Consider the following 27,193-nt stretch of genomic DNA (forward strand, 5'->3'; position numbering starts at 1 on the left):
AAAACGCTCAATTTGTTCACTTAATACATCTTACATAAGCGCAAATATAGACTATATTAAGTGTAGATATCAAGAATATAGCGTGGACTCTCGCTTTAGCTCTTAAGCGCCAGGCATCATAATCGTGATGGTCAGATATTGTTTCTACATATAACTCACTACGTGTCCAACCATCACAGATATGACGGTGGATTTCTGGTGTTCAACGAGAATTTTTTTTTAACGATTTCTCCCTAAGATTTTAAAGGCAGTTTGGGAGAAAAATAGCACTTACAAAAAAAGTTACCGGATAAAATTCTTCTTTAGTCTGAAAGAATTATAACGAACGACTGTAATTTAAGCGCCATCGTGAACGCGTTAAAAAGCAAAGGAGAGAAATAACATCGTATAAAAAGATCGAACACGGGGGAGTAAAATGTCGTCGGGGCATTTGAGATCCATCCTTCGAGTGTTCACGCTGATTTCGCGTGGTCGACTCCAATTAAGAGATAATTGTCAACAGCGAAATTAATCTGACGCGCGAAGCGTTATCTTCTGTAAAGAAAAATTACGGCGCGATAAACGTATATTTCAGAGTGATAAGCCATATTTTTCCCGGGGGTCTTTCGTTTTCCCGACCTCGCCGCGCTCGAGGCAGCTGGCTAATATCGCGGCGGCGCCATTAACACCGCGAGCTACGAAATTTATCGCGAGGATGCCTGGAAAAATGTAATAATGCCGCTATGTCGTATAGCTCCCGCCGCGAGTTACGAGTCGAGCTCGGCCGGGTAAAAAGGAGGAGCCCAGCGGAGATACGGCGAATTAAAAATGTCGTCTCGCGTATACGCGCTTACCGAAAAAGAAAAGAGAGAGGGAGGGAGAGAGAAAGAGAGAGAAAATTTACCTGAGAGCGTTAATTATACTATTAACTTTTAACGAGACCTCTCTAATTTTGCAACAGCGGTTGCCAAGTTGGAAACGCCGCTGTTCTATTTTGTCGTTGTCTTGGCGCATCTACACACTCGCGCGAGAATAATTTCGTAACGCTGTCCAATCTCTAAAATTGTTTCACGCAATTTTCTTGTATTTATTTTATTTCTGCGACAGTTTCTCGATTCGGTAACGTAGAACGATGGTAAGACGAGAATATTATATCGCGACGCTCGGAACAAACGAAAGGAAAAATAGAAACTGCTCTGTCACGATGAAAAGTTAAAAATGCTTCACGTCCGACTTTTATTCAATAATGCGGGATTTGTACTTTTCCATTATAATTGTACATCGCGGTATATCGAGAGAGTCTTTTGAAAACGTAAATGCATATTAGTCGTCCGCAACGATAAATCGTATAAATAATATTGCTAATGTTCTCTCTCTTTCTCTCCTACTCTGTGAAGAATTACGCTGAAAGATTTATGAGAGGGGGGAGGTGGAAACGAGCTTTTACATTTTAAAAGTCCTTAAGTAGCGTCGAAAATGGAGAAAAAGCGAAAAATGAAAGGAAAAAAGAGAAATGGCGCATTATAATACTTCCGCATTTTTATATTATAAATAATATAATATTCTGAAAACGCGTGGTATATACTGAATGTATAAAAGAGGAACTTTCGTTGTCACGTGGATCAACGTTACCGTATTCTCAGCTTTACACGATGACAAACTGAAGCTTCGATTGTTGACAGTATCAAGCGAAAAACCGACGAAACCGCAGGATTATCTCTTATTAATCCTTTCAAGAACGAATTTATCCGGAGAGAAAAGATTTCATTTTAGTAAAAGTACGATATCTGTCTGTACCACGTAACAAGATCTCTCTTTCCTTGCCAGGTAATGTTGTGCTCAATATTTGTACAGAATAATATTCGTCATATCTTCGTGAAAAATATATAAATAAAAAAAAAACTACATCTAAATGTACACATATGTTATACACGGTATCACTGAACATGTTAATATCGACCTATTGAAATAAGTTCTGCTTTTATAAAAGTTAATTATCATTGCGTCCATCTTCGTCGAACATGGCTGGCGCTTCCCACTTACGGAGAAGCTCTTCGATCGACCGAGAGCGTTCGCGCGAGAGGGTGCGACGAAAAAATTAATTTACGTGGCTACAATAGCTTAGAGTATCCGAGACGTTCGTTTATACACGAGCCGGCGCGCTAATAGCGTTATCGAGACGTGGCGGTGAATCCGATACTACCGTTGCTGGGGAAATCGCTATCGAAACTTCATCGGATCAAACTACGGAACGCGCGCGCGCGCTCTGCCTTTCCACATCACGCGGACCGAAACTAATCCGAGTTTATGCCCTGAGCTCTCGAATGGCCGTGTTTAACGAGTTGCCAGACTTATCGGGTCGCGACGATAACTCGGCCGATTGTTTCGACGCGCAATCTTTATTGCAGTAACTCCCCTATTAAAAAGTGATTACCGACTTTCGTCATCGCCGGTTGCTGCCGTCAACGTTTCGGCCACGATCGATCTCGATTGCGCTGCGCGAGCTTCGCGATCGCCCCTCCCCCCCCCCCCCCCCTTTCCGTGTTGAGTTAATCCCAATTGATTAAATCTGCATGCCGGAGTATCGATAAACTTTGCATCGCACGTGCACGCGTGCGCTCGTAGAATTCGGACACCGAAATTATCCCCGTCGATTTGCTCGAAATTTCTTCGAGTGAAATTCCATTCGAAAAGTGCAGTGGCCGCGGAGTTTTCGCTCGTTTAGAGTACTCCACTCTCTGGATTGTCGAGCGAATATTTTCGCTCGAAATTGGAAAATGAATCCGACACGCCGCACTCCGCTGTCATGGTAGCAATTCGCCCTAATCGATTGGAATATTCACTCGTACGGATTAAAAATTCATTCTAAATTAGAGTTAATACATTCGTTGCCGTATGTCATGCTGGAAATCGGCGTGCCGTACGCGTGACAGAGATCATTTTTCATTCTACGTACACGTGAACAAATTAAACCTCTCTTATACTATAATATATAAAAAAAAAAAGGAAAAATATATGTGGTGGTCTCTGGCGGACGGTTTGCCGAACGAACGTTAGCAGCGATAGTGTTAAACATTCACGATACTTTTTCGCTCCGAGTGAATTTTCACCGAGAGAGCGACCAAGTGGCCATCGGCATTCCGCTAAAATTTCTGCGGCTAAAAGTTTTGAGTCCAACTTCGGCTTAAAATGAAGTTTGTGAAATTACGCGTAATTTATGACGGAGCCGTTGTTTGCAGCCATTTCATGTGCACCATTTGATACATTGCTGATCGCAATCACGATTTTGCCATGCCCAACGAGACCTAGTGTGATATACTTGCGATTAATCGCGACACTTAATAAAAATCATTATTTACCGTCGAGTACTGTAAGAATTGGCCTGACAAACTCAGCGAGTGGCGAGCAATTTTAAACGGACCGTTTCCTCCGGAACGCATGATAAACTTGATTTTAAGTCGAGCTTGAATTCAAAACTTCCGCCCTTCGGAAAAATTTGGACGGGACTTGGCACTCTTTCCGTGAGATTCCAGAAATTCCGAGCCGAGAGATTCTAAAGAAGTACCGCTTCGGCATTTTCCAAAAGCCACTCTGATTATTAGAATAACGCGCGCGTACACGTTCGCTCGTAGCCTGCATGCATACGCTTCTTTCACCGTCATTTTTCACCTCTCCTTTTCGCGCAGTTTCTTCTACTTCTTTCTGTTAACGTACACGGAAGACGAATATTCATGCACTCCGCGGGGCAAGAAAAGAGCCGGCATATTGCTATCGTCTTTCGCTTCTATCTCCCTCGCATGCTTCGACGCTGCTGCTTCAACAATGCTAAGGTAGGCCATGCCTCGTCTATTCATACCACGTCCGTGTTTAATATACAGTCGTAATTCCAACCCTCCCCCCCTGCGCCCCAAGCCCTCTCTAGTTACTATTACCGGCTATCCGCGTGTTATCGTCCGGCTCCACTCTAGCGTACGATATAGAGCGAGTCGCCCTGATTTCTCCTTAAAAATAGACGGGCCGTGGCCGGCCATCGGGATCGTATCGACGCGAATACGAGAAAAAAGGTGAGTTATCGCGCTTGTAAACGCCATCGGGGCGGAGAATCGCGGACGGGTGATAGAATTTCACGTGGGACGCGTTTTTCTCTACGTAAACGCAACGCACCAGAGCCCGATGATCGATCGCATTCGCTCCCGATTAAAACCACAAAGAAATCGCGCATATCGGCCAACGATATGCCTCTCGCGACGAATGCGGCGCTGGAAAATTAGGAACATCACGCTTCGTCGTGTACAATCAGACGCTGTTCGTAAAATATCGACCTCGGGTCGCATTTTGGCCAAGTTCTTTTTCAAAATACTGCTTGAATCCGCTTCTGCACTCGCTATTGATTCTTGAGAGAAGCCCGCGTATATCGCGCAGCGGCGATATTAATGATGTTGACTCGGTCCGAAAGCTCGGCTCGACTTTTCAGTCAGCCGACTTTGTTGAGCCCGATGGAAAGAGATTATTCATCAGTCGAATGATCACCGACATTGTCTACGTTAACGTTCCGCGAACGCAGAACGGTATCGGCATCGTCGCTCGCGTAATACGTATGCGGTATCATACACGTGATTTATTACAAATCGAACGCAACATACCGATTGTCCTGATACAACGTTAATAGCTTCGAATCTGCTTTCCACCAGCTAATCTCTGATCACAATACGATTATCGAGCCGTTCGTGTCTCAAAGTACGAAGCTACGCTCCGACTATCTCTCGCCCGATACGCTCCCGAGACGAGTTTCCAGCAACGGCCGTAAATGCGGACCTTGCAGATTAAATTTAAGATCGGAGGTTATAGAATACCTTATGTACGTAGTACCTTGTTACATACACTAAGTCGGTGTCTCAACACTACGTGGTATCCGTGAGATGATCCCTGTTCGTCGTCGCGGTCGAGCCGCTTTGACAAAGTGTACATTTCCCCCCGCCGCGATGTCATGCCTTCCCATAAAACGCGCGTTCGCGTCGTAAACGATTCCTCTATCTCCTTCTTTCTCTGCCTGGGTAGGCAAAAACTTCGCGACGTCGCCGATCTGTCTCGCCGCAAAATACGCGGCTACGGAGGGGGGAGGGGAAGAAAGGCAGGCCGAGAGAAGGAGAGAGAAAGAAAGAGAAAAATGAAAGGCTTCGCTCGTTTCGCATTTATCCCTGTCCCTCGGAAATAAAACACGCACCTCACTCGAGAGTCACGAGAACGGAAGGCTCGTATTTATAGTCGCGTTTCTGCCGCGTGGAACTCGACCGGTGTCTTGAAATGTAATAGATTCAACAGATGGATCGATAGACAGATTTCGAGAGTCAATTTGGTAGTCGCGAGGTCGTATTTGCAATCGCGGCCCGACCGAGAAACCTAGACGAAGCTTGTTCCGAAATATGGCTCGAGTTCTATTTCTCGCGATTCTTCGAAGACGATCGCGTCGTAACAACACCTTTGCATCAAGATATATTCCTGTTCATATCACCTGGTCGTTGTCACGGAAGCGAAATATATCTGCAAACAGTCGCGGCTGTATCGAATCACAAAAAAGAGGGAGAGAGAGAGAAAGCTAGATCATGCGTTTACAATCGGTTTGAATAATCATTTGTAATCTCTTGGTATAAGCTAACTACATAATGTGCCGAAAACCTTAACTGCGATGATAATAAGAATACAAAAAAAAAAAGAAAAAGAAAACAATTCATGAATAGTCTGAATTCAAATGTTTAGTAATAATAGTTTTAAAAGAGACCAATAGTGTAAATTGAAAATTAGTGATATCAGCGAAGCCATTTGCAAGCAAGGATAATCGATTCAAAGATTTCAACCTTCCACATGCTGTGCGATGTATTTCAACATAAAAAGATGGATGATTTCTAAGATGCCCACTTGTTACATTGAATTTAATTAGCGTCAAAATATCCGGACTATTTATGAGACGTTTCACAATATTAAATAAAAACAAAAAGTTGGCAAGGGTCCTTCCACTCTTAATATACCCGATTTCCATGAATAACAGGATATAATATGAATATAAATATATTATTTCATGAGAACAATTTTTTTAAAAATTCTCTCAAATTGAGTAGAGATTAAATCAAGTCGCAACGTATATCTTCGTTCTGTCCGAATGCGAACTTAAACAGATGTATACGTCCTGCAAGTAGGACGCGAAATAAATGCCAACGTAAGAGCGATAATGATCTTCGAATGTCGGGTCGGTTGATCCCGAATCGAAAAGTGCCTACCATCTGTGCGTTTCGAGACACGAGAGATTCCATTCTGCGTATCTCTCACCCTATACGAAGTCCCGAGACGGGTTTCGAGTAACGACCATAAATACAGGTCGAAGAGTCAGCCTCCACCCTACGCCGGAAGTGCCGTGGTGCGCGCGAGACTCGTATTACGTTCCGTCGTTATAGAGTGTTATACGCTCTCTTGACATTTAAGAGTCGTTACAACTCGTCCGAAATTACATCCGTCCCTCAGACAGGTTCCGCGCACCCTATCGGTTCGACGTCACCCTCCTCGTTCGTGACACCCTGGCAAACGTACGCCTCCCCTTCTCATTTCGCAGTCGATGGCTCAGGTTACGTTACGTTACGTCACGTCAGGTTAGGGTAACGTGTTGGCGTTGGCAGATAACAGTGGAAATAATGTCCCCAAATTTTCCGCAGCACTTCCGATGTAATTGTCGCTACTTTCGCCAAGGTTCGCAGGTTTCACCGAGAACGTCCCACCTTCGACGCCAATTCATTTCACTTATTTCGTATCGAATAATATTAGCCCCCCNTACCAGTTTCTACTTGAGTTGTGTGATATACATTGAAGAACTTATTTAATTAGATCAACTGAATTCTTGTTTGGATATGAGCGAACAAATGTTTTGGTTATAAAAAAGTTTGCGTTCTCTGAAATCTCTGAAACTTCAGGTTACCAAACTTTTGATTTGTAGAACCAATTATGATTCTCATGACAAAAATCTTCGTTTGCGCGTATCCAAACAAGAATCCAGCTGATTCAATTAATTGGGTTTCTCGGTGAACGAACAAAATCTGGTTAGCATGCTTGGTTGAGATATTCAACTTATTATATTATTAATTAACACGTTCGCTAAAGTGACGTAATGATCTTCCACAAGAGGCCAACGTCCACGTATGTGTGGCAGCAAAGTTTTCTATCCGCATCGTTAAATAAAATTTGCTTCGCGTACAATTACGTACAAAGAAAAATACAAAGTCGCGGGGAACACAGCGACAAACAAAATTTCCGTCCGATAGACCTTTACAAATGTGTTTCATTTCGAAATATTTGCTTACCCGCGGGCACCCTCGATATTACACGGGAACGGTGATACGCACACAAACGTGATTAGCGTCCGGAGAATTTCGCGTTATTACGTCTAAATTATGCCCCGTCGGAGGGTGTGCAAATGAGCGCGGATGAAAATGTAACGCGCGCTCGCAATTAAGCGATCCGGAATCAACGTACCACGACGATACGTCGTATCGCGGCCGACGTCGAAATAGTCGGCGACAGTGCACACGTCGTAGATTTATGAGAACGCGATCGCGCCGAACGAACGAATCGCGCGACAGGCGCAGGGGGAGGTGGAGGTGCCATTGCGCGATAAAGCGGTGCGGGTGACATGATAAATAGCGCGTGTCGCCGTCTTTATTAGACCGAAGCTCCATCTCCACCGCCGGCCTCTTTCCGACAACGTCGTTGCGTTGCGTTTAACGTCACGTCGCGTTCTACGATTAAAAACGCGCGGAGCTCGCGCACTTCCGCGCGCGCCGCAGCAGCGCGGTAATTGCATTCCACGGCGGTCCGCATTGTCCTGTCGCTCGGAATAGGCTTTCCCCCGCGCGGATTCTACCGGCGACAGGATCGGCGCTCGTGACGAAACGATCCGCCGCGAATTAGCACGCTGCGCCCTGTGTAATCGCCGCTTCGCATTCCGTGCGTGCGCGAGTCGCGCGCACCTTATTTGCATGCGACCACCGGCGGCCGCGGTGCATCCCCTCGCGAGGTATCGTCCCGACAGGATCCGCATTTCGATACTCCCTCTCTCGCTCCCTCCTTCGCGCACGACTACGATGAAGTCCGTCGGTGATTTACGCGAGAGCGCGCGCGGACATAATTTGTCATTAACGGCGAGAGCTTTGATCCGACGAAAGGGAGTGTGTATAACCACCCCGAACAAGCGTGTGTATCTTCATCCTGGAGGATACTCGATTTCACAACCACACGCGATACGCCGCTGACCTGTTCGCCCGGCCGCGTGTGTATGTCCTCCGGCGCGTCGGATCGATTTACATACAGCCGGGAAATAAATGTAACGAAAGGTAGGTCGGGATAATACAGCGGAGGATGGAAATTGCAACGTGAAACTGCGGTTTTTCCCGTTTTTCCCTTTGCCCCCCTGCCCCCCCCCCCGTGTCCGAAGAGGATGTAGAGCGCACACGTGTGATACGAAATAAAATACACGCTTCTGCGAAATAAAATATGCTCGTTGAAGATTATGTTTCACTAATACGCGGGTAATTAATCCCGCTGCGCGAACATTCAACGCGAGCTCAATCCTCTCGATATGTTTCGCAAGTGTTGCGATTTTCATCCCTGTTTCTGACACGGGTAAATTTCAAAGAACATGTTTTTATTCGCGTAAAAATCCGAACTCGAAGCGTAGGAAAAGTATAATTCAATAATCCGATAAACACGGAGAAGAAAGAGTGGGAGGGAAGGAGGAACTATTGTTTAAAAAATCGACCGGTCGAATTAATCCAGTCCTCCGCACGAAATCCCGCCGGTGGGGGACGGGCAAACAGATTCCGGTGTATTCGACATACATTTATGCATCATTACACCGACACAAATTATTAAGGGGAAACCAGATTACTTTTTCATAGGCGCAGCCCCGATTCGCCGCCGGCTATCGAATAATTTCCACGTCGTGAATGCATATCGACCGCATCGTCATCGCATGGATTGCGTTGCGTGGGCGGAATATTCAAAGAGGACATCGCCGGGCCTTTCCCGGGAAGAGTCCTCGTTGCAGAGGTATTATCGTATTCACCCCTCGTGGTGCATGCTCCTGCGCGTAGGAGGCCACACACGCACAGGACACGTTGCACAGATGTACGGGAAACGAGGAGGCGGAAACATAAGTGGAGGAAAAAGCGGAAACGTGGGATGACGGGAAGAGAAAGCGTGGGAGGGAGGAGGGAAGGGAAGAAGGGAAAGTAGAGCCGAGCTCTATTAATCGTAATTTCGGGAAAACCGAGAAAATATGCGTGAGCTCCATCCAAGTTACATCACGATAAATATAATATCAGGAGATGCCGACAGTCGAAGGTAAACAGTGCGAGGTATTTCGAGGGAATATAGTTTCCCGCGTTCAAACACGGCGAAGCTGAAAAGCAAACGTCACATATTTGTGTTAATTGAAGCGACGCAAAATGTATCCGAATAAACGTCAATAACGATCAATAATCAATTTCGCGAAAACAAAAGCGTAAATGAACGGGAAGAGAAGAGGGGTAGGGAAAGAAGGGGCGGGAGGAGGGCACGACCGCTCGAGGCGGATCGTTCGTCCAGAGATCTCCGGTTCAACGAAATCAAGCCAGAGAGAGAGGATGAAGCACAACCCCTTTCACATTGTACGTCGTCCCTCGTTCACTTCCCAGATCCGTCCCGGATTTTCCCCCCTCGTATCCCTCCCTCTCTCTCTCTCTCTATCTCAAAGCCGAGTACGGCTGCACTCTCGACGTGCGCCGCACGTCGCAATGCAGCAGGCACTGCTGCGCCAGAACGACATGCGTGCGCGTCCGATTTTCCCGAGCGGGAGAAAGAGAGAGAAAGGGAGAAGAGGACGGAAAGTAGCATAATATACGAACATACTCGCCAGCATCCACCAAAGACCCGTGGCGGTCAAGGTTCATGATACCGTCGAAGCTGCTCGCTCGCATCCCTTTCTGTTCCGAGAAATAGAAAGAAACGATTTCGGAAAACTTTCACGGATTTAAACGTCACGTAACTTCCTCCATTATCCTCTCCGCGCGATACGCGATGATAAATGAAACTTATGAGAAGACGTTCACAGGTATCCCCTCCCCCTCTCTTTCTCTCTCTTTTCTAACTTTGACGAGATTTGGATACTTTGTGGAGCGCAGTTAAAAATAAGATGTGTATTTTTTTTACATGTAATTATGTATATATGCTCTAAATGCGTCATGTTGGTTAATCAGCTCACTGCGCCATGATAATTTGTCGAAACGAATTATTAATTATCGTCAGTCGATCGGACTGCTCACTTTCTTGCCCTTTCTTCTTAAATTTCTTTGAATTTCGTTTTAGCCAAAAGTTCCAATGCAGCACTAGTTCGGCTGAAACAAACAGCTCTCTCTCTCTCTCTCTTCACTCGGACGGAATGAGTCGTTCGTCACAAGTATCACGACTTCGAATTTTCCTGCCCCCTCCCCCTCAGAACGAAGAAAGACAGAAACCGGAGGAACATAATAAATTCACACGCGCATTATCTTTAAGTATACCAGGCCGGTGTTGAGCAACGTCGTAAAGTAACGCCAGGCCGGTAATTTAGTGACTTATCAACGACTATAAAGAGGACTTCCTACCATTATCCCGTGACTTAACTACAGTTACGCTACCTCAATTGCCCGGTGTAACTTTTGATAGTTCTCCCTACGGTAAGCCAGAGTGTCTCGTCTCGTCCCGTCTCGTCTCGCAGGACATAATTGCATTACGTCGTTACGTTACATCGCCGCCTCGCTGATAGCGCGCGATTTGATTATCGCAGTTACAAGCTAATCGAGTAGTCACGAGAGTCGGCTCTATCAATATCGCCCCGGTAACGATGTTTGCGGGTTACAAAGAGCGCGACGACTCTTTGTGCGAGCGCAAGACTCGAGTATGCCGATAATAGTAATAGCGATAATGCGCGTTCTAATAACGGCGCTGCCATTAGCGCTCGCTTCCCACGTTCAAACAAATCTCCTCTCTCCAAGGGAAGAATTTAGAAAAGTGAAGATCGTCGAATTCACTCGACAGTATGCAAATGTCCGATAATGTTCCCGCAGCGGTTCTGCCTATAACATCAAGCAAACATGAAGCTTGTGAAGTTTCCAAAGAGCGCGTTATTGCCAAGCTCCGACCGAGATGGATTAAAGAGCCGATCGAAATGCATTTGGCCGAATTAATTTCCTAAATTAGATCGCCTGACAACGTTAGAACCGAGTCTGCCGTTTCAGAATTAGGACGCGATAACCAGAGAACTGAAATACAAAGATAATAGTAAGCTACAAGTTTGCGATGTAAAATTCAGCATACGCACTTCGCAAAGTATCTCGCAAGTCTCAACATAGCCCGTCGATCCTTTATCCGATCTCTCTCTCTCTCTATCTCTCTTCCTCCTTCCGGAGAAATTCACGATGCCTCGCCAGGTCGAGGCTGAAACCACCGCACTTCCAAAATAAGCGACTCATACATCATTCTGCCGTGTGCCATGAAACGCGACGCTATTCTCGTAGCACTCCTCGAGATACGCGATATATAGCTGTCGAATCGATGACGCAGAGCGGTATATATACCAGGTGCTTCATTACAAATCGACGTATCCGAGTTCCCCGTGGAGTACCCGAAGAAACATAAAGATTCCAAGAATGATGGAGAGGTTTTCGAGAAGCGTTCCTGTGATTCCTTTTTCCTCGCCGGTATAAAAAATACTCGATAACATCGGTCAACGTTAAAACATATAAAACGAGCTCTTCCGCCGTCCTTTGTCTATTGTCATCGTGATACGGCTTACAGCTAGATTAGACACGTTGCTTCGTTAGCCTTGTAACGTTTAACGCAGTCTGACGTAACCCCGATAATTCCGATGCGACGATACATTCGATAAGAAATGTCGGGCGTTTTGTAAGTGAGAACGTTAAGGTGACTTGTAAGTTTTACGCAACCGTGCGTTCTCGCGTTTCGCTTATCGTCGTCCGTATGCGTCCTCACCTTTTATCTTATCTATTTCTTTTTCCACGCATGCTTTCGAAACTTGCCCTAAATGCGGGATCGTATCACCGCCGCGAAATCCATCATCTGTCTGTTAAAACGGACTGACCCGTTAAAATCCCGTGGAAATCGTTCCTGATCTACTCGCGATGCAATGTCACGGTCTAATTACTTCCTGCTTTGCGAACCTCCGCGACAGTCTCTGCGCCAATTAATGCCCGCCGAACCGTGTGTCGTCGCGCGCGCGTGCTCGTTCGTGCATCGTGTATCCGGGGGGAAGAGGAATTTTGGTTCGTTCGAAATCCGTGAAAAAAGATACAAACGCTGGAAGACACAATAAAATATAGACGGGACTTTCAAAAGCCACATAAATATCAGGTTTTCCGTTGCGCATCGAACCAAATTGTCCGTTCCGCCCGTGTATCGCGTTTCCATGTTGTCCTTTACAGCAGGAAAGGTCCGCGCGCTCGGCGCACGAACGACGTAATAAAATTGCTGTAACAATCTTTTGTGCGTTCGGAAATTCTTAAAATTCAACGGGAACGCGGAACGCCGAGGAAATATCGGATAAAAGACCGCGCACAGTCCCGTCGAAGTATCAAAGCGAACACGCGCGGCGAACATCGCGCTTTAAATGCGCCGCAATTTTGCCCTTTGAAGGGACGCGACGTGGGAGAACAAAGAGAAAGAGAGAGAAAGAGAGAGATACTACGACGAATTTTCGTCCATAAGGCTCGTCGTTATTGCGTCGGATCGGAAGGCAACGAGACAGGTGTGTGTAAGTCTATCGTAAATAGAGAAGGGGTTCTCGCGGGAGGCGTGTCATTAGATGATAACGGGGCGCGGTCGTCCTTATGTAAGCGCAGTCTTTTTAATCTCTTTATGAATTCCCTTTTCGACAGGCAGACCGTACACAAACCCGGCGTCGTTTCAGCACTAATGGACACCGGGCGAAACGCTATCTCGTGGATTTTTCACGCGCAACGAAAAATCCCCCGGTTGCCTCGCTGGTTGTGTAGATTTCGTTGACTTAAAAATCCCGCTTCGCACGCACATGCACACGCGCTCTTTCTGTACGCTTCTCATCATGGTTCGCGCGTTAAAACGCGGTAATCACGACGAAAAGGTGAAATTTATGCTTTTCGGGCAGTTTACGCTCGATTAAAGGGAGAGGGAAGCAAACGGGTAAATAATTCGATAAATCAATAAACGCCGCGTGAGATCTAATGAAAGGAACATGACCGACCGACCGACCAACTGCGGCGCGATTGAAACGCGAATCAATTCGATATATCCCGACTGTCATTAATGAGTCGATCGACTCGTCTCGGTCACCGCGTTCGGGTTTGGCGAAGTGCCTCGGACGCACTCACCGATCAAACGCGTTTCCCAGGCGGGCAGACGAGCGATGCACACCTATGAAAGAGCCGCACCTCCGCTATGGTAAAAAGCAAATTTCACGTTTACTCTTCCATCCATCCGAGAGTGGCCCGCGTCAATAGCTTGCTGGGAAAGACGTGGACGACGATCTATCCATCCTCTTATGGAAATGAGAACGCGTCGCCGTCTTTTTCGGACGCTTTTAATACCGGAAGGAATTTTCACGAACATTCACATGGAAATTTGCAACGTGGACCTTTTTCCGACCGACCGGACCGCCCGCGATATCGCAGGCCTTCTCTCGAGCGTGCGGGCGCGCAATTTTCGCAAAACTGCCAGGCATGAAGCTCGGCTCCTTTTCCCTCCCCGACGTTGATTTATTCGACGAAGGAAAAAATAGGTGCTTCGGTGCTTTTACGCGTCGTCCCCGTAAAACGAGCACGGCGAATTACACGGGCTGCTCGTTCTCGCTCTTTCCGACGCCACCGTACGCTTCATAACTAACGAGACGAATCGACAAGCAAATTTCTCTTCGATCTCTACTTGGAACTATTGACGTTTAAAATTATTATTTAAAAAAATATTAGACAAGATTTACGAAATGTTACTTGAGGCTTCCGCAGTATAGAAAAATACTAAAGCTTGGTTTCCGGGTTTCTCACGCGTCCTTCGTCGACTTTTTTGCGACTTTTCGTGAACGAATTCGTGAGCAAATCCGCGGCACCAGCTCGAAAGACCGAGCGTAAAATATTATTTACTCGTTAACCCCGGAATTTAGGTCGACGAGTAATTTCATTACGGAGAATCGTTCCGAAGCGATATGGGTATTTAGATAAATCAATCTTCGGTGAGACGCGGATATTGAATTTTTCATGCTATTCTCTCTATTATATTATTTTATATACTCATAGCTTTTGCATTAAGAGGTGCGGGGGGAGGGGGGGGTGATATTCGGGCATTTTTCTCGGCGGACACGCTAAACCCCCGGGGACGGCTTAAAAAGAGCATTAGACGTGTGAGAAAAATGTCCCCGGATGCTTCGTACAATGCAAAGCGCTCGCAACACGTGTTCCGTCAGAATTGACGTTGTTCAAAAACAATGACAAACGGGACGCGTGATATTCGAACGAGCGAACGAACAAACGAATGAACGAACGAGCGCGCGTCCCGTCCGTCCACTCTGCCGGCTGGATGCGCGTGATTTATATATCCGAGATTGGGAATAGCGTTCACCGATAATTCCGGTATCTCTGTCGAATCGCGCGAATTCGGGCTTTCGGTGTTTGCCGCTCTCTACCGTCGGGTTCGCCCCGATTGGCCGCTCGTTTGATATATTACAGCGTCGTCCTTTATACCCCGACGCTGTTTTGCCTTGTAGCCCGCGTGTTCCTGTGCAAACTATTGATTCGAATGGCGGTCAGCATTGACCGCCTGCGAAATCCCATCGTTGACTCCTCTGATCCTCGAGATATCGCCGCGACGAACGCTAAGTAAACGTTTTTATTTCCTAATTTTACGTTCGAAATCTTTAATAAATAATTAGTGCGCGGAAAAGTGCTAGATTCAAATAATTACTCCAATATTCTTCAGTAAATATTTTTACTTGGATTAAATATAATATATATTTGAAGTAAAATAATTTACTGAGGGTTAAACTTGAGAAAAAAAATGTTCTCAATTTCCGCTCGAAGATCGCCCCAAATTTTAACTACATTTTCAAGTTTCGATTTTCTTTTTATATAACGTCATTTTAGTTGGAAAATCCGGAAGGAATTTGTACCGTCTGTTATTTGCCTAGAATACAGTCCCTCTATTGTATTCGCCGATTAGGAAACACGTTAGAACATTACATGTATGGACTACTACAGTCGACTCTATATGAAACTTCGTGTTTACGTTTTTTTACGCGATGGAAGCTCCCGAGGCATTTTATTTCCCTTTCTAAATACATGCTGATGTCCCTGTGCAACGATATGTTGTGTATATCACGTGTTGCAATCATACACGTAAACGCATATCATGACAAGTGCACACGCAATAATCATGTCTGCGCAGCATAAAATTCCGAAGAGAATGTTTGTTTCGAGTTCGTATGCCGATTCTTCGCCAAGATATGGACGCGCAGCAGTGTTGGAGATTTTTAAGGCGGTGCGCGGCCCTTTGCCGCCGACCGGCGGAAGCGCGCTTAGTATGTTGTACAGGGTGTTCCAAAATTCACGGAAGAAGTAATTTTGATAGAAAACACAGGTTTATTATTAAAAATTGTAAATTTTTTTATTGATTCGTAAAGTATACAGTATAAGATTATGTATGGAATATCATATCGGGTAAATGGAACAACAAGTGGATGCTGATTTCTCGAACAGAATCATCTTCAGCGATGAAGCTCATTTTCATCTTGATGGCTTGGTTAATCGTCAAAATTGTCGCATTTGGGGGTTTGGAAAATCCACGAGTGATTGTTGAGAAACAAATGCATGCACAACGTGTCACTGTTTGGTGCGGATTTTGAGCTGGAGGCATCATCGGACTATTCTTCTTCGAAAATGCGGCTGGTCAGGCAATAACAGTTAATGGTACTCGCTATCGCGACATAATAATCCAATTTTTTGTGCCTAAATTGCAAGATATAGATGTGGACGACATGTGGTTTCAACAAGACGGTGCCACATGCCATACAGCCCGAGAAACAATTCGATTACTGCATGAGTCATTTCCTGGTCGTGTAATTTCCCATTTTGGTGGTCAGAATTGGCCGGCCAGATTATGCGATTTAACGCCGTTGGACTTTTTTCTTTGGGGTTTTTTGAAGTCTAAGGTTTATGCCAACAAACCCACGACCAAGCACGCTTTGAAGGAGGAAATTGAGCGCTGTATCAACGAAATTCAGCCACGTTTATGCAAAACGGTCATGGAAAATTTCAACAAAAGAGTGCGTATGTGCCAGCAAAGCCGTGGAGGCCATTTACCCGATATGCTATTCCATGCATAATCCTATACTGTATTATACTTTATGAATCAATAAAAAATTTATAATTTTTAATAATAAATCTGTGTTTTCTATCAAAATTACTTCTTTCGTGAATTTTGGGACACCCTGTAGTTGCGTTCGCGCCCCGGGCTTAACACCTCCTGCGGGACGTTCCGCTTATGGAGTGGAAGCACAACATTGTCGCGGGCCTCGGTCCGCTTCTAACGATTTTGCCGCTCGTCGATATTTCTCTTTAGAAAAGTTGTAGCGACACAGGGTAAATTGCACTTTAAAACTCAGACCGCCTCGCTTTCGATAAAGAAGTGACGGTTTCTTCGTTATCGATTAATTTAGCACTATTAATACATTGGCAAATTTACTTTTCTCTCTTTAAACATGTAAGAATTTAACCTTCAAATCGAAATTTTCAAACGTCAATATCTTAATCTTATTTTCCAATAAAACTCAGTCGTGCTACTCTGTTGAATCGAAAATAAATCAATGATTAAAGTCATAATCTCGATTTTGATTATCATATTGCAAAAATATCAAATTTTCGCAGTTCTTGTTATAGTGAAGAAATACATTATATAATTCGAAATGTATGAGCTGTTCTAATTTACGCTTACATTATATGCGCTTCGACTACATAAATGTACAGAGATTTATTACAGGCCAGTCTCCGATATTCCGGGGCGGAAAATTCTCGGCTGTGATGGTATTTAATTCCCTCGGATAAATCACGCGTTGGCTGATATTGCCGTAGAAAAGGATCAATTCTAAAAATTAGCGCGTTACCGCCGACCAAATTTCTATCGCTTATAATAACTTAAAATCTATTGCTATCTGAACGCCTTTGTACTAGGATTTTCCATTTGAATTAAGAATTATGATACGCCATTAAAGTAATACGCAATGGTTCTTGAATACCTGTATATATATATTTTTTAAAAGCAAGTCGGGCACGAGTTGGAGGAAGAAGAGATATGCAAAGGGCAAGGGTGAATGCAAGGAGGAAAATAAAACAGAGAGAGAGAGAGAGAGAGAGAGAGAAGAAAGAGCAGGAGCCAAGGGGAGGGCGAAGGATACGACGGGCTGGGAGGGACGAGGGGATCGATAGCCATCGTCATGGCGACCATAGCATCAACTAGTCCTTACTCCGACAGACTTCCTCTTCCTCTCTTTCTCTAATTTCCCATGGTTCCTCCCTGATTTCTCTCTTCGCCCTCTCGTCGCAGCGAACCGCCGAGTGTTCTCCCATGTGTTTCTCCTCGCGCAGCTCGAATACGAAACGAGCCTCCGTCGCTACACGTATCGCGCAAACAACGGGATGAAAGAAGCTTCGAAAGCTCCGGTGAATCCCCGATTCGGTAAGGCCGAATAAAAAAAGGGAGAACAGAGGTGTGGGAGGGCGCGCGACTTCCGCGAGGAAGAAACCTTGACATGGCGTGCAACCGAGTCCGAGAACAAATCGCAGGCAAATCGCGTGCGCTCGAAACACGAAACGGCGATTAACGCCCGCGTTCATACGTAAAGCTCGGACCGATGGCTCGCGCGCTGTCCGCTTTTCCTGTTCGAGTTATTCCTCTCGGCCGGCGAGATAGCGTTGATCGGCCGCCGCAACCTTGGATTTTCCTATTTTTCCACCCCGCTGTTTTTCAATCTCTTTCTCCCTCGTTATTTCTAAACGAGAAACAATAGAGAAGCCGATATCCGACACGATATCGCGCGTTAATCGAATAATCATAATCGTATCACGTGAACGAACGCCGACTGTCGAATCGATCTCGCCGCTGCGGCAAAAAGCGTCGCGCGATACACGTTACTCTTTTCCCTCACGTGCCTCGCGCTCTACGCCAACATTTACGGAACACTCTTGCCGGACATCTCTCCCCCGCGCACAATCGTCTCGCTGGAGCGCTCGGAAATCGGAGAGGAAAAACCGGGCCGCGCTGGCGCGCGCGGAAATCGGAGAGGAAAAACCGGGCGGCGCTGGCGCGCGCCGATTTATCGGCCGGAAGCGATTTTATTGTCGCTTTAAATAGCACGCACGGCGGGCTTTGCGCGGGACATTTCGCGAGACTCGTGTCGAACGCCGCGACAGGCGACGTTCACGGGGGTTCTTTCGCAGGGACCGCCGCTCGCAAATGTCCCTTCCGGTGAGCGAAGCTCGAGTTACGATCGAGGAGACCGCAGAAACCGCCGCGAATTTCCCCATCTATTCCCCCGACCCGGCGGCGTCTATTGTCACGTGACAACGAAGAGAAGCCTTTTCTTCTCCGTCGTCGTTCGAGCATGACGGCAGTGCAGGCAGTCGCGGGAATTATAGGGGAAAAGTGCCACGCGAGGCCGGGAGGCTCGATGCTAATTTACTTCGCGGAACAAATTGAACCGCGCCAACCGTATTACGAAAACCTATTCTCTCGCACGTGGAGGAACGGTGGCGTAACAACGTGAAATCGCGAGACGGGACGCAACACAGCCCCCTGGTTGGAAAGCGCGATGACGCCCTTGTAACCGTTTTTCGTCTGTGAAACGCGCGATCGTGAGCTCCCCGGCACTCGAACCGGTTAACAAGTACGGGGATGAGGACAAAGGCGGAGGTTAATGCAGGCCGATGCTCGCCTCTCGGCAGCCGTTAACTATCGCCGGTTTTCTCAGCAGCGACGACCACGACGGGGCCAAAGTTTGCGTCGAAGTAATTTACGGCGTCTTAGTCACGGTGAACGTGCCGCCGCTCGGACAGTTTACCGGGATGACTGATTCGAGCGGAATGACACGGTGCTTTCCGACAGGCCGCGGGAACCGTTGTCATCGCCTCCCGCGAACAAATAGACCTCGCTCTCCGTCCCTTTGTCTTCGTGTCATGAGAAACGTAACGACACGGCGAGGTTCCCGGTGGCGATGGTTCGTCGAGTAATCGAACCGCGAGGAAAGGGGGGGGGAAGGAGGAGAAAGAGATAGGGCGAGCTGCCGATTTATCATGTCCGGGAATTGAATGGTCCGCGCGAACTTTCGGGACGGCGGGATCGATGTTAATTAACAGCCGGACGAACAGATATGTCGCGTGGTAAATGAAAAATGGATAAAAACGCGAAGAGCCCGGATTAAATCAGCAATGAGAGATCCTCAATTAAGGCTGAATATCTCTCGGGAGAAACGAGATTCCGATGAATTCTTAACGGGAAAGTTACCTTCGACAGGTGGAGGCGCGTTAAAGAATCGCGTAAACGCGCAATCGCGAGCGAGCGAGCGAGAGAGAGAGAGAAAGAAATTGATATTTAAATATCTCGAGTGACAGGATATCGATAATGTCGATTGTAAGCGAAACAAAGAAGATTACCGAGGAGAAAGGCAAGAAATACGTCTCGAATGTCATTATCCGATTGCGAAGACGATAATACAATGCAATTAGTTTCTCCAGTTTGAGTTTTGCTGCGAATTGCCGGCGAAGTGAACATCAAGCGAATCCGACGAGAAATACAATATTCGTTATTGGGACAAATCAAAATAGGTGAAAAATCTTAGGTCCGCATGGCAACTGCACCATTCGGCTTGAATAAAATGTCTTGCAAATATAAACATAAAATAAATCGTAACTACCTGCCGGTAACCGCGAAAATGGTTATACTAATGCTTCCCACGTTTCCCTTGGCTCGGTCCACCCATCATCCCACTTTAATGCACGGTTGTTTTCGCTTCGCCATGTTGATCGGGCGGCAAGCAGTGAGTCCAACGACTATATACCGATATCCTTGTGTTTACTAGGGTAGTAAGTCACCTTTATTTTCTAACAACTGCCTTGTAGTATGGCTTTCCCAACAAAGTTCTGGTTGCCACAACCAGATCGGGTGCGACTAAACTGATACAGTTGACACATCAAAATAATAAGTCATATCAACCATACACAATACCTATCACACAAAGATAAGTGAAATGATGCATCTATATTGCTTACTGCTAAATATTTCTGACTGCGTGAACTACATCTTTTTTTACCGCGAAAGTTTAATAAAGAGCCAAAATCTCGACTCGGATGGCCCTCATGCCGTTTTCTCTTTTGACCGAACATCAAGGAGCCCCTAACCTCTTTATTTAAAATGGAATTCCGGATCCTTGCGTGCGTACCGACGCAACGTGCGCGTTTCACACGCACAACTTCCGTCATCATTCAGCGCTTACAGCACAGCCGGCGGCATCGAACTCGCGCTTATCGTTCGTAAAGCAACCGCGCATTCTTCCCAGCCCGAAGATGCTCTCTCCTCGAGAGCTGCGAAAGAGTCTTCGAAACCGGTTGTCACGCGTCCTATTCCTCCTGAGTCACGCTGAGAAACGATTATCTCCTCAGGCTGGCGTCCAAAAGCGGCCTTGAGAAACGGAGACAAGAGCAACGTGCGGTTGTTTATTTCGGCACGGCAAACGGCTAATAACGCTGTGAAGTGTCGCGCGGTGCAAACGGAGCCTATCCGTGGCGAAATTAGCGGAGTTAGACGTTTCCGCATCGGCGAAGTAATCGCGAAGTTCGAGGACGTTGCAGCTGCAACACGCCCTCGACCGTTACGCCGCGAAGCTGCCGGAACTTCCATAACCCGTCGGCTCGGGAGTGTCCCGCGAAACGCTTCCGCAGAGTTTCCGGATTGTTGTCAACTCCTGAATAACACGTGGCGGTGTCCGATAGTTCTCTCTCTCTCTCTCTCTCTGTCTCTCTTTGTCGCCAGCGCGACCTGACTCGCAAAATCGAACTTGAGCCGTATACACGCTATTGTCGAACTTCACCCTTAAACGCGTCACCTCGCGCGTCCACAGGACTTTCCAACTCGAGCAGGACTCGAGTGTATGACCGACAAATGCAAAAGTATCTCGTATTTGTGTGTACTTCGATCAAGCGCTTACAGCCGGCGGCATCGAACTCGTTTTCCGTTAATTAACACTACTCGTTAATTAATTATTACACTTAATTATTACACAACTCGTTTTCCGTTAATTAACACTACTCGTTAATTAATTATTACACTTGCTTTTTCTAACGGAATGAATCGAAACACTCTCTTCTTTACACGGAAAAAAATGCTGTAGATAGAATAGAATTTCCAACAGCGCGTGTAATTGGAATAAAATCTTCTTGATTTAATAACAATATTATTGAAACTAATGTTATATATATTTTCTCAATAACTTAATCACTAGTTTCAGTGATATTGCTATTGAGCCAAAAAAGATTTACTTCAATTACGCGCGCTGTTAGAAATTCTATTGATACAAGAGTATTTTTTCCGTGGACAGAATAGGTAGGATTACATGTAAGATATATGGTAAACGCGCATTGTCTTGGAACAAAAAGTACTGAAATTCGAAAAATGGAATAATTTTTCGGAAAATCATAGTTGCAAAATCCAATATACCAAACAACCGCCGAGACACAATTTTCCCAAAGTGTTGGAGAGAAGCATACATTTGTCTCAAAACATTATAATATCGAAATCAGTACAACGGGATCAATATAATAAAATATATCGAGAAATTATTATAATTTCGAGATTTTCAATCTTACTTTTTCAAATCTTAGGATTACGGCTTTTCGGGAAATTGTCCTATTTTCCAAATTACAAGATATTTATTTTTCGGGGCGAATGTCTATCATGACTGTTTCATCAACCATCTGTTCTCGCTGAAGACACGAGCAATATGACGAAAGCTCGCGGAACACAGTTTAGTAGCGGTAGTTGGTAATAATCATCCACGTCTCGTGACGCGCGGCGAAATTGACTCAGATGAATTCAAACCGTTTCTCTCTCTCTCTCTTTCTCGCCGTATATAAAGCTGCCGTGACTCGACCCTACCGTCGGTCGGTGCGTCGAGATATTAGATCGAACACGGCGACGAAATGCTCGACGCGACGCGACGCACGGAGCATCGAGATCTCTCTTCATTAACGAGATCGGTCTACCGCATAATTGAAGAGTTCGTTAAGCGAGCAGCGCTCCGCGCCGCAGCCGTGAGCACAATGGCCATGATTTTCCTCGTAAATCGATTTTCCTGGATCGCCACTCGATAGCGGGCTGGGTTAATAACCAATCCCAATCTCGAGGGGATCACAATGGGCACATAAAATATGGGCCGGTAGCCAACGACTTCTTATTTCCCTCGTCCGACTAGTCCACCTCCTTTCGTTTATCCACGTGTACGTGAGCGCAATCACGTTTCTCTCTCTCTCTCTCTTTCATTCGCTTTCTTCACCTTTGCCAAAACAAAAGTATTCCCAATGCGGCAGCCGACGAGTCGCAATTAAAATAACTCCCGTGGCCCGCTTTAAAATTACTCGCACATGCGAAGCGCGCGGGAAGACCGAGTGCGAGCTGTTCCACAGTTTCCGCCTTTATTACGCGATATTTTCCAGATTATAATTTACGTACAAGATATAAGCTAATCTCACAGAGTAATCTAGGAGAATCTTTCGACATGCCAATATAAAAATAATATATAATTTCGATTTAACCGGGTGGTATTTTAATTCTTCATTAATTAAAATGGATATTTTTTTCATCTTAATTACATACATAATAAAAAATTATATGTTCAATTTAATATATTTCATATGCATTTCATATTTCAAATGGTCCATACAAATTTTTGTATTGATTTAACAAAGGTGACTATTTCTTGAAAAATAACAAATATTATGTCAAAAATTAACACAAAATTAATATCCATAATACGTTAATTGACAGTGAAGTATAAAATGTTATTTTAACACTTGTAAATACTATTTTAATATTTATATATGTTGAATATCGACTCAACACAAAATATTAAGATAACATAAACACAATATATTTTTTTTTTCAGAAATTAAAACACGAATATGTTACAAATCTAAAAAAAATGTTAAGAAAAATCGATTTTAATAGAATATAAAATATTTTTACTATATAGAACAGTGAAGATTAATACAGTTAGACGTGAAGACAATTTTAGTTCATAGTTGTAAATATAAATTGCTCCCTTTTCATTAAAATGAAAGAAATCTCGATATTTTTCTAAAAAGACCGAATTTTGCATAAAACTGATATAGTGATGTATTTTTGTACATGTAACTGTACCTTTATGTAAAAATGTCATCGCAATACCGCGAATAACATATTTCGATGCCAGCATAAATGAATTAAACTGAATGCTATATTTATCAATTTTCGATACGCACACACGTACGGTTACGAATATCCAAAAACAGCTGTTCACTATGCAGCTTAAATTACTCTCTACGAATTTTTCAATATCGCGTATTTATAATTCGTCAACGTATTACGTTTCTTTTTTTCGTGAATAAATGAGATCCCACGGAGTTGGAAAAGTCAACAGTCTCGAAAATAAGGAGAGCAAGCGCCCGGTAATCTAAATACAGCGGCAAAGAGGCAGTTTCGTGCGCGAAATATATTTCGAGCGGCGAATCATGTCTCCCGTCCTCGCTATGCGCGATTCCAGGAGAAAAAGGCACGTCGGAGCAACGATCCCGACGGCGAGATACATTCTAGGGCGAATCGACGCGTCCATTCACGAATCCGTCGGCGCAGCGTGTCGAATGAATGAGCCGGCCGACTGTTAGGAGGTACAATCTCCATTCAGGGGTTTGCGGGACGAGGCGAGACGATCGGCCGTGCGAGTCTCGAAATAACGGGCTCGCGTTGGAGAACAACGAGCCTAGCGGGCGAACTAGCGGCACGAGTGAGCGAGCATTCAGATCCTGCAAATGGAAAACGCGGCGAACCGCGTGTATTCACGGATGTGGCGGAAACCTAAAAGGAAGAAGGAAGGACAAAAAATATAAAAGCAGAGGTCTCACATAGACACACCATACATAGCAAAAATATATTCATACACACACACACACACGGCCAGTTGGGGCGGTGGGAGGGGAGGGGGAGAGACCTGGATATTTCAGAGTTCGGGCATAATTCATGAAAAATGCGGCGCGCCCCCAGTCGGTATGGCTATCGGAATTTCGATACGCTCGGAAAACTATATCGAGTTCAAAGCGAGAAAATGCAGGTCGGAGTAAAGTGCATCGCGCAGAAGAAACCGTGTCGTCTCCGTTCTGCGAGAATAAAGCGCGACGAAATGCGATTCGCGGGAAGCACTTCGAAGACTATAACCGTTCGACGGCCGTAATGTACGACGATGAAAGCTCCAAGATGCGCGACTGCCTTCTCTCTTTCTCTCTCGCTGAAATTTAATACTTCGGAGAGCGGGTATCGCGGCGAGCATAAACTTCCAAGTTCGCGCTCCGAGTTCGATTGTTATCTTCCGCGCGCTCGAGAAAGAGTTACGCTCGGGAAGTAAGAATCCTTTTCTCCGAGAACGAGAGCATCAAGAGTGTCACACTGGGAAAAATTAATTTCAAATACAAGAAATTCCGCAGAGACCGCGAGATCTGCCGCGAATCGCCGGCAGGCGGAATAATAGTTTTCCGAACGAGTCCGAATGAAAACTACGCGGTTTGGAGATTTACAACCTCTCACAGCTTGTCTTCCTCTTTATGACGCTCTTTCAGCGTCCTTTGAAACGTAAATCGAAGAATAACTTTTATCTCTTTTGATTTTCTTATGTAACTAGACCAACACAGACGCGCACCTTATTTACCCTTATTTACTTATTTCTTTGTTACCGTGAAAACGTGTACTTATTCGGGATCACAGCCGCGAATCGAAGCATCGAGATTGAGATTTCAAGATAGCCAATCGGCATCACGAAGAAGCGGAAAAAAATAATTAAACCTCCTACCACGCCTTTTTCTAGAGTGGACCGAAGAAGTAATTATTTCTCTTCTCGTTAACACATTGACCGGCCATACAGATTTCCGTTGATTGATTTCAGTGTTCAATTGAATTAACAAAGTGAATAAATACAATTCGGTAAATAGAAGAATTCAGTAAATACCATTTAGTAAATACAATAGGTAAATAAATGCAATTCATGCCAAACATATATTCGCTCGTTTCATTCGTGCCTTGTTGGCTATATATTTAATTCGTCATATGCAATTGCTTGTTTTATACGTAAATTAATTAGAGACATTACGATATAACTGCAGTGATCTCGATATAGCAATAAACGCGTTAACAAGTGATAATTACAGCTGTCATTATCATTACAAACTCGATATCGCTTCGCGATATCTGCTATTCAATTGCATGTTTAAACAGAGCAGCCGAGCGCAACGCGCACGATCGTGAGCAAAATCGTTATCGGATCACTAAGATTACTCGCTTTAATTCTCTGATCAAAGGCTACCACCAGCACGTAGCCTCGCACGGTCCTCCCCGGAGCGCTCGTGGAAAGTGGATCGTTTGCATAATTAATTCGGCCTGCATAATTATTTCGCGGGAGCATTTAGCGACAATTAGGGGGTTGCCCGGCTTCGAGAGAAGCGAAGGAGCGAAAGGAACCGGTTCACGGCGCGCGACTCACTATGACGTTTACCTGCAACGAGGCTCCCGGCTTCTTTCTCTCTCGGGGAAAAACCGGTTTCGGCGTTGCGCAACTACCTCGGCTCATAGAGAGTCGTGAATCAAGCGTGTCACGAAAAACGCAAGGAGGCGAGAGCCGATATAGCACGGTTGAACAAAGAATACGTTACAAGGACTTATTTCCGTCTCATGCACGCGCATACGCAGCGCGAGGTGAAGTGAGACGAGGTGGGATTAGTGAAGTAAGGAATACGTTGGAAGAAATCGGTGTGTCATATTAACGAGAACTCAAACTCGTGGGCGTAACGATAAAATAGAATTCATGGCCGCGATTCACGCGTGTGGTCTTCACGGAGAATACTTGCGAGCGAGTGCGCACACGCACACGCGCAACACGCGCGTTATTTTCCCTTTGTGTTTCTCGTTGCGTGGAAGATAGATTTATTGCGAAAAGCGTGAAAACGAAATGTCCGCCCCTCATTAATCCGCGACGGACTAAGCAACGAAATAATTAGATAAACGGAAAGAAACACGCGTAAATGACGAAAAGATCCAAGCATGACACAACATCGTAACATGAGGATTTTTTTTCACGGGAAATTCGCGGTGCAGATTTTCGCGAAATGAGTTTCTCGTGATTTTTACGCCGGTGGATATCTGCGCGAATACGGACGTTAAATTACTAATGTCAATCAACGTGGAAACCCGTCGTTAGGTCTGTCAGATAATGAAATATTTAAATAAGAAAGACGCACGTGCACGGTGGAAAAATTCAACGTTCCTCGTTAATCCGTGAGTCCGCAACAACGTGGATTCCTCACCGAGATATCCGCGAATGTGGAGTTTCCAGCCGGCGCGTTTATTAATTCGTGTTTTTCCGACGTTGAAGGGAAATTAAAAAAAAAAAAATCCGGTCGAATGTACACAATTAAAAGCTATCACCGTGCCGAAACTTGTCAGGGAAATGTTCGCGCGAATGCGGATGTTAAATTGCAAATGCCAATTAACGCAGCAACGTGGCTGATAATTGGGTTTGAGTAATACCGTTAGCTCGCGAATTTCACGTCAGGCGCACGTTAACGGAGAATCACGCTTATTTCCGCCGCGCGCCACCATATCGCCATATCTCGCGAAATTAACTCGACGAACCAGCCGCGCAAAAATACAAGAAAAGAGAGAAAAGAAGGGGGGTGGGGGGGAGGATGCACGTGCGTTAAGAGGCAAAGATAACCCTTGCCGAAGCGAGACGGCCATTTTCGTGCTGGGTCTCGATAAGAGCTCAGGAAAAGCTCGTGAACGGGAGAAAAAGGCGAGGATGGAAAGAAAGAGGGAGGGGGGGGGGGGGGGG

At 45.4% G+C, this 27,193-nt stretch overlaps 1 protein-coding gene across 3 annotated transcripts in view; it reads right to left on the minus strand.

Moving 5' to 3' along the window:
• The window catches only part of LOC106749635 (beta-1,4-N-acetylgalactosaminyltransferase bre-4-like), a 94,209-nt gene that overhangs the window by 34,428 nt on the left and 32,588 nt on the right, over window positions 1-27,193 (minus strand). The window lies entirely within an intron of this gene.

This window comes from Dinoponera quadriceps, unplaced genomic scaffold (assembly GCF_001313825.1).
Source record: "Dinoponera quadriceps isolate SergipeBrazil2010 unplaced genomic scaffold, ASM131382v1 scaffold4133, whole genome shotgun sequence".
Lineage (NCBI taxonomy): Eukaryota > Metazoa > Arthropoda > Insecta > Hymenoptera > Formicidae > Dinoponera > Dinoponera quadriceps.